The sequence below is a fragment of the Oncorhynchus gorbuscha genome, unplaced genomic scaffold (genome assembly GCF_021184085.1).
Source record: "Oncorhynchus gorbuscha isolate QuinsamMale2020 ecotype Even-year unplaced genomic scaffold, OgorEven_v1.0 Un_scaffold_4433, whole genome shotgun sequence".
NCBI lineage: Eukaryota > Metazoa > Chordata > Actinopteri > Salmoniformes > Salmonidae > Oncorhynchus > Oncorhynchus gorbuscha.
Genome location: NW_025748447.1, coordinates 7,822 through 16,517, shown reverse-complemented (window position 1 = coordinate 16,517; position 8,696 = coordinate 7,822). Strand labels below are relative to the sequence as shown.

Here is an 8,696-nt window from a genome sequence, read left to right as displayed (position 1 = left end):
TGATGGATTGATTGATGTCAGTGCAGGAGGAGGAGAGCAGGGAGAGATGACCGACACCCTCCCAGTGATGGCCCCCCCAGGGGCAGAGTTTGACATGATGGGCGCTCTGGACTGGCAGGACGGCATTGCCACACTGCCTGGCAGCGACATCAAGTGGTAGTGTGTGTGTGTGTGTGTGTGTGTGTGTGTGTGTGTGTGTGTGTGTGTGTGTGTGTGTGTGTGTGTGTGTGTGTGTGTGTGTGTGTGTGTGTGTGTGTGTGTGTGTGTGTGTGGATACCACAGACAGGTAGACTGACTGGTATCTCTCAGTTCCGTATGACAGAGTTTGGAACTTTGGAGATTGTGACAGAGCCAGAGGTCAAAGAGTCAGGGCCAACCCCCCAGAACCCCGCCCAGTCGAAAAGCCCCACCCCTCCACCAGAGGCCCAATCAGAGAGCAGCGCAGCCTCTTCTGCAGCCAAGGAAGTCCAGCCACTTGCACCTAAGGGTAAAGTAAACGTATGGTTATGAAGGAGTTATAACGTAGTTTTGACTGTTTATAATACAGGTGTGTAGTATTTAGCTCTGATATATGTCAGCACTGTGTATATTAGCATACTACATACTGGGTGCTCTGCAGATGGGGGCATAGAATTACAAAGCTTCAATATTATTCTGCTCTTTCCCCCAGCTCAAGGCCCTGTGCTTCTGTCTCTAGAGGAGGGTCCCATGGTGGGGGAGCCCAGGGTGGAGGCGGGCCCCAGGGCGGAGGTAGGCCCCGAGGTGGAGGCAGGCCCCAGGGCTGCGATGGCTAGTTGTAGGTCATGTGGGGGCTCCGGTCCACTGGAAAGTTTCCTCCAGGGCAAATACTGCAGCTCCATTTGTGTCCAGCCCCCCAGTGGCAGGTAAACATGTTAGCTGTTCTTACTATATTGTATTTTAGAAAGCATATTGATAGTAGTAACAGTTAAGACCCAAAACAGTCATCACATGAGCATAGTTCTTAGAATGACCTCTGTTCCATGTGTGTTTAGGTCATCACCCGGAGAGCGGAGGGAGAGAGAGGGGGGGGAGGTGGGACTGGGGAAACGAGTGAGGAAGAAGAGGAAGATCTACATGGACTCTGGTGATGAAGAGGAAGACAACCAGGAGGAGGAAGAGGTGATGATAGAAGATGTGGCCAACGCTGGTCCTGAAAAGCATTGTGATGTTGTGTGTGTGTGTGTGTGGCAGCTCACCTGCCGATGAGTGACTGTCTCTCTCTACAGGACAAGTCCAAGGCTGTCAAAGGGAGGAGAGCTGCTAAGCTGGCCAAGCTAGGTATGTCCTATTATTACACTGAGGGGAGGGAGAGGATGGATAGATGAGAGGATGGATAGATGGAGGGATGGATTTGTTGGGAATGACAAGGGTTGGAAAGTTTGTCCAATTAGGTAGACCAGGGGTCAGTGCTGCAATCCTGCTGCTTTTCATGTCACTGATTTGCTGATGTGACTGTTTTGTTGTCCCACCCCCAGTGACAGCCCCACCCAATAAGAAGCGATCCTGGAGCTGGCCCTCCTACATGGAGGAGGAGAAGGCTATAGCTGCCCCCCTTAAACTGTTCAAGGAGGTGAGGCACGCACACTTTATCATACTCTCTCTGACACACACACACAGCTGTACAGACATGTGAAAGAGTGTTATGTGTGTGTGCCTCGCAGCACCAGTCGTTCCCTCAGAGCAGGAATGCCTTCAAAGTGGGGATGAAGTTAGAAGGATTGGACCCTGTCACCCCTCTCTGTTCTGTGTGCTCAGTGTTGCTGAGGTACGTGTCTAACAGGTCAGACCAATAAGATATAGGAGGAATGTCTGCTTTCTAACAATTAACTCTTTGCTTTCCCTCATTTCTTTGCATTCCTTCCTCTCTGTCTCTTTCTCTCTCTGTTGGTCTCAGATCCAGGGTTATAGGGTAAGGCTTCATTTCGATGGGTATCCAGAGTGTTATGACTTCTGGGTAAATGCTGACACCTGGGATGTGAAGCCGGCGGGCTGGTGTGAGAAGATGGGACACAAGCTGCTACTGCCTAAAGGTACACATACACACACACAGATACAAACACACCCGACACGCATACACATACACACACATGCACACACACACACCCGACACACACACCTCACACACACCCCAGACACGGATACAAACACACCAGACACACATACACACACACCCGACACACATGCATATTCTACCGACTGTACAATGTTGTGTGTGTGGATAGACAAAACTATAACCTTCAACCTTTTGTGTGTAGGTTGTAAGGATGGGGAGTTCAACTGGAACATGTATGTGAAGAACTGCAGAGGTCAACTGGCCCCCAAACACCTCTTCAAGAGCCTCAACACGGTGAGCCTACCTGACAGCCTGTGTGGATCCATTAATAGTGTGTTGTGAATTAGTTGGTGACCTTCGGTCCATTCAAGTAAGTTTTTGTATATGAACTATGTGGGTGCATGTGTGTGTGTAGTCGGTTACTCCGTCAGGGTTCCGTGCGGGTATGAAGCTAGAGGCGGTGGATAAGAAGAACCCATATCTGATCTGCGTAGCGTCCATCGCGGCTGCTGTTGACAACAGACTCCTCATACACTTTGACAACTGGGACGACACCTATGACTACTGGTGTGATGCCAGCAGTCCCTACATCCACCCTGTAGGCTACTGTGAGGAGGCTGAGCTGACCCTCACCACCCCTGCTGGTGAGACGCACACAAACATTTTTCATCGCTTTATTTGGATACACCATGAAACATTGTATAAGGGTGTGTGTTGTGGTTTCTCCTCTTAGAGTATAAGCACCCGAGGAGTTTTTCCTGGGATAAATACATGGAGGAGACTGGCACACAGGCAGCCCCTGCACGTGCCTTCAAACTGGTAAGACACTCACATTCTCACACACACATAGAGTTAACACTCAAAACATATGACACATGCAAATTACATTGTTGGTGTTGATTGGGAGGCCTGGGGGAATTTCACATGGAGTTCCCCAGGGCTCTGTTCTGGGTCCACTGACAGTCTTTATTTATGTCAGCTACACCCGTTATAAAACATGTATATTAATCCATCTGTATCACCTGATGTTAACTCTTGAATGTGTCCTGTAGCGTCCGTGCCATGGGTTCCAGGCTGGAATGAAGCTGGAAGCTGTCGATAAGAGGAATCCCATGCTCATCCGCGTAGCAACCATCGCAGAGGTTGAGGACCACCGACTAAGGGTATGCTGTGTGTGAGAGTGCAGAATGATTATTGTGGAGTAGTGTGTGTGTAACTCTCTGTCTTTCTCAGATCCATTTCGATGGCTGGAGTGAAGAGTACGACTACTGGGTGGATGCTGACTGCCCAGACTTGCACCCTGTGGGCTGGTGTCAGAAGACTAGTCATCCCCTACAACACCCCTCCAATGGTGAGACACACACGCACACACTTCCAAAAAATTGACATGGTTATAACTTTGCTGAAACCCACAAATATTTCCCAATCTGTTTATGTGTGTATGTGTGTCTCTGTGTGTAGTATTAACTCTGCGGTGTGTTTCAGGCTCCACTGATATGCTGGTCCTCCCAGGGCAGGGCTGTCCTACCCCAGGATGCAATGGGGTAGGTCACATCCGAGGACCCCGCTACGGAACCCACTACACGTCAGTAACAAACACACACACTAACTGTCAAAAAGTTTTAATCAAAACACGTCATACAATGACTTGTGATCTGTGTGCTATAATCTGTCAGTAAGGTGATGTGTGTTCCTGTTCTGAACTTGTGTGTGTAGGGGAGTGAGTTGTCCGTACTCTGAGATGAACCTGAACAGGGAGGGCCAGGTACCAGACCGTCTGAGTGGAGAACGACCTATGACCCTGAGTGGACCTCATCACCGTGGGCGACGCCCAGACCCTCCTCCACACACCCAGACAAACAGCCCCACCACACCGGAGCAGCCCGAGCCTGCAGACGACTCCCTCAGACCAGGTATGTGGAACATGTAACAGAAGGGGTTTGAAGAGCTTCCATGACTTTGTTTATCTGACTGCAAATAAAGTCTGGAGTTGTGGACTTGTTTCCATGGTAACAGTTGTTTCTATGGTAGTGTAACTAGGGGGCCGACGGTAGACGAGGGCGAACAATCCAGGTGCAGCAGTCAGAGTGAGCCACCAGGGGGCTCCACTGAGCCCATCAACGACGGAGCCACGGCCAAGAGGTAGCACACAGACTCCACTCTCTCCTACCAAACTCTAGAATGCATGATGGAGCAGAGTGTTTGTTGTTATTATTATATTATTTGTTGTTTACTAAGAGAGTACAATGCCTTCACAAAGTATTCACACCCCTTGACTTATTCCACATTTTATTGTGTTACAGCCTGAATTCAAAATGGATTAAATAGATTTTTTTTCTCACCCATCTGCACATCTAATGACAAAGTGAAAACATGATTCTAGAAATGTTAGCAAATTTTTGGGCAATTAATACAGAAATGCCTCATTTACATAAGTATTCACACCCGAGTCAATACTTTGTAGAAGCACCTTTGGCAGCGATTACAGCTGTGAGTCTTTCTGGGTAAGTCTCTAAGAGCTTTCCATACCTTCTACACTTGCCCATTATTCTTTGCAAAATTCTTCAAACTCTGTCAAATTGGTTGCTGATCATTGCTAGACAACCATTTTCTGGTCTTGCCATAGATTTTCGATTAGATTTAAGTAAAATCTGGAACTCGGCCTCAGGAAATTTCACTGTCTTCTTGGTAAGCAACTTCAGTGTAGATTTGGCTTTGTTGTTTTAGGTTATTGTCCTGCTGAAAGGTGAATTCATCTCCCAGTGTCTGGTGGAAAGCAGACTGAACCAGGTTTTCCTCTAGGATTTTGCCTGTGCTTATCTCCATTAGGTTTAATTTTTAACCTGAAAAACTCCCCAGTCCTTAGTGATTAAAAGCATACCCATAACATGACGCAGCCCCACTATGCTTGGAATGTGGAGAGTGGTACTCCGTAATATGTTGTATTGGATTTGCCCCCAAATATAACATGTTGTATTCAGGACATAAAGTTAATTGCTTTGTCACATTTTTTGTAGTACTACTTTAGTGCCTTGTTGCAAACAGAATGCGTGTTTTGGAATATTTTATATTCTGTAAAGGCTTCCTTCCTTTTACTCTCAGAATGGTTAGTATTGTGGAGTAACTACAGTGTTGTTGATCCATCCTTCTACCACAGCCATTAAACTTTGTAACTGTTTTAAAGTCACCATTGCCTAATGGTGAAATCCTTGAGCAGTTTCCTTCCTCTCCGGCAACTGAGTTAGGAAGAACGGCTGTAGTGACTGGGTGTATTGATACACCATCCAAAGTGTAATTAATAACTTCACTATGCTCAAAGGGATATTCAATGTCTATTTTTTAAATGTATTTTTACCCATCTACCCATAGGTGACCTTCTTTGGGAGGCATTGGAAAACATCCCTGGATTTGTGGTTGAATCTGTTTTTGAAATTCACTGCTCGACTGAGGGACCTTACAGATAATTGTATTTGTGGGGTACAGAGATGTTAAACACTTATTGCACACAGAGTGAGTCCATACAACTTATTATGTGACTTAAGCACATTTTTACTCCTGAACCTATTGACTCGAGACATTTCAGCTTTTCATTTTTAATTAGTAATTCAAAATAAAATAAAAACATAATTCCACTTTGACATTATGGGGACTTGTGTGTCGGCCAGTGACAAAACACAGCTCTAATTAATTCATTTTAAATTCAGCCTGTAACACAACAAAATGTGGAAAGATTTGTGGGGTGTGAATACTTTCTGAAGGCGCTGTATGTTGTTTTTCAACAGGTCTGCTCCAGTCCCAAAGTATCTGAAGCTGCACGTCGTCAAGCAGGAGAGTGGAGATGGGAAAGGTAGAGGTTCTGCTCTCAGAAATAGAGAATGAGTGTAACGCTGTGTGGATTATATATTGTCTGTGCATGTCTATTGAAGATATTTACAGCTAATTTCTCCTCCCTCTCCCCCAGACTCCCTGTCTCTCCAGCAGGCGCTCCATGAGTCAGTGTTCTCCCGGTGGCTCCTCCTCTCCCCTCACAGGGTGGCTCTGTGCTGGGACAAACACTGCCAGCTGCTCCCTGAGGTCCTGGGCCTCACAGCTAAGAGAGTTGCAACCTGGACCGCCGACGAGGTCAGACACGCACACATAAACACATAGGCAATACAAACATGTACAGGCGCTCTACGCATACTGTACAAACTCACATATTGTGCAAAACACATACATTACACATACACCCAATACCATAGCTTTATGCATCCTATTGCATTTTAATCGTGTGTGTGTGTGTGTGTGTGTGTCTTAATGTTTGTTTCCCTGTGGTTCAGGTGGCCAGTTTTGTCAAAGGGCTCCCGGGCTGTAAAGAGCATGCTGCCACCTTCAGGACAGAGGTAAGACCTACCATTTAAAAACCCAACTTTGTGAATCACAATAGTCACACACACTCCTCACATCTGCTGCTCCTGGTTGGTGTATCCTCTGACAATGCAACAAAGTCAAGTTAGATTCTGCCATTGACATTCAAACACTCACGCACACGTTCTGTGTTGGAGCTTATTTTGTGTCTCTGTGTATCGCTCCAGCAAATGGATGGAGAGGCCTTCCTGCTTCTCACCCAAGCAGACATAGTCAAGATCCTGTCAATCAAACTAGGCCCTGCCCTCAAGATATACAACGCCATACTCATGCTGAAGAACGCTGATGAGGAGTGAGACGCCCCCTGACGCTTCATTTCCTCCCACACCCGACCGCTGTATCTGAATAGTCTAGAGAAGTTTAATCTCTTTCTTTGCCTCCTCACCTTATCATTCTTTGGTCTTCATCTGCACTGATCTGAGCCCGTAGGAGAGGTCAGAGCAACGTAATGGATGGCCACCAGGAATCTGCTTTCAGCTATCCTGTTCTTCCACATCAGTGTAGAGGAGTAGAGAGGATGTACCTGGTGTCAGTGTAGAGGAGTAGGGAGGATACAGAGAGGATGTACCTGGTGTCAGTGTAGAGGAGTAGAGAGGATGTACCTGGTGTCAGTGTAGAGGAGTAGAGGATGTACCTGGTGTCAGTGTAGAGGAGTAGAGAGGATGTACCTGGTGTCAGTGTAGAGGAGTAGAGAGGATGTACCTGGTGTCAGTGTAGAGGAGTAGAGAGGATACAGAGAGGATGTACCTGGTGTCAGTGTAGAGGAGTAGAGAGGATGTACCTGGTGTTAGTGTAGAGGAGTAGAGGATGTACCTGGTGTCAGTGTAGAGGAGTAGAGAGGATGTACCTGGTGTCAGTGTAGAGGAGTAGAGAGGATGTACCTGGTGTCAGTGTAGAGGTGTAGAGAAGATGTACTTGGTGTCAGTGTAGAGGAGTAGAGAGGATGTACCTGGTGTCAGTGTAGAGGAGTAGAGAGGATGTACCTGGTGTCAGTGTAGAGGAGTAGAGAGGATGTACCTGGTGTCAGTGTAGAGGAGTAGAGAGGATGTACCTGGTGTCAGTGTAGAGGAGTAGAGAGGATGTACCTGGTGTCAGTGTAGAGAGGATGTACCTGGTGTCAGTGTAGAGGAGAGAGAGGATGTACCTGGTGTCAGTGTAGAGGAGTAGAGAGGATGTACCTGGTGTCAGTGTAGAGGAGTAGAGGGATGTACCTGGTGTCAGTGTAGAGGAGTAGATGTACCTGGTGTCAGTGTAGAGAGGAGTAGAGAGGATGTACCTGGTGTCAGTGTAGAGGAGGAGAGGATGTACCTGGTGTCAGTGTAGAGGAGTAGAGAGGATGTACCTGGTGTCAGTGTAGAGGATGTACCTGGTGTCAGTGTAGAGGAGTAGAGAGGATGTACCTGGTGTCAGTGTAGAGGATGTAGTGTAGAGAGGATGTACCTGGTGTCAGTGTAGAGGAGTAGAGAGGATGTACCTGGTGTCAGTGTAGAGGAGTAGAGAGGATGTACCTGGTGTCAGTGTAGAGGAGTAGAGAGGATGTACCTGGTGTCAGTGTAGAGGAGTAGAGGATGTACCTGGTGTCAGTGTAGAGGAGTAGAGAGGATGTACCTGGTGTCAGTGTAGAGGAGTAGAGGATGTACCTGGTGTCAGTGTAGAGGAGTAGAGAGGATGTACCTGTGGTGTCTGTTGGAAGTTCTTAATTGCATACTCCTCGTGTCCTCTCCTCGTCTCCTTCTTAAAACCCATTAGATGAGAGAGGACGCGAGGATTATGCAATTGAGATCTTACATGTCAGACAGACATCACATTCAACCAAGAAAGTGTTTTATACTATAACATAGCAACAATTATAATTTAAAGGGGCAATCTGGAGTTGAAACAACAGAGCAGTAACCCCACCACTGTTTTGGCCAAAAGCTGAGGGATGGATGGGGCTGGAGAAATGTTACCGCTCTCAAATTCATAGACAGAACTATGTATACAAGGACTGACCATCAAAATGATGTTTTGAGGCTATACAGTGTTTGTTTACATTTACTTTGCTTACCAACATTGAAGATGAACAAGCTTATATTTGGTGTTTTGGGGTTCTGATGGGGTACGACAGTTGAACTAAGCTCATGAGGCATTTATAAGATATTCTTTGAGAATCAAAAATGTATGTAGCAACTGCAGATTGCCCCATGAACTTAAATGTTTTTCTGAGTGAGTAAGA

The 8,696-nt window shown here is 46.7% G+C and overlaps 1 pseudogene; it reads left to right on the top strand.

Moving 5' to 3' along the window:
• Positions 1-291: 291 nt before the first annotated feature.
• On the top strand, positions 292-7,103 carry LOC124028556 (annotated as a pseudogene).
• Positions 7,104-8,696: the final 1,593 nt, after the last annotated feature.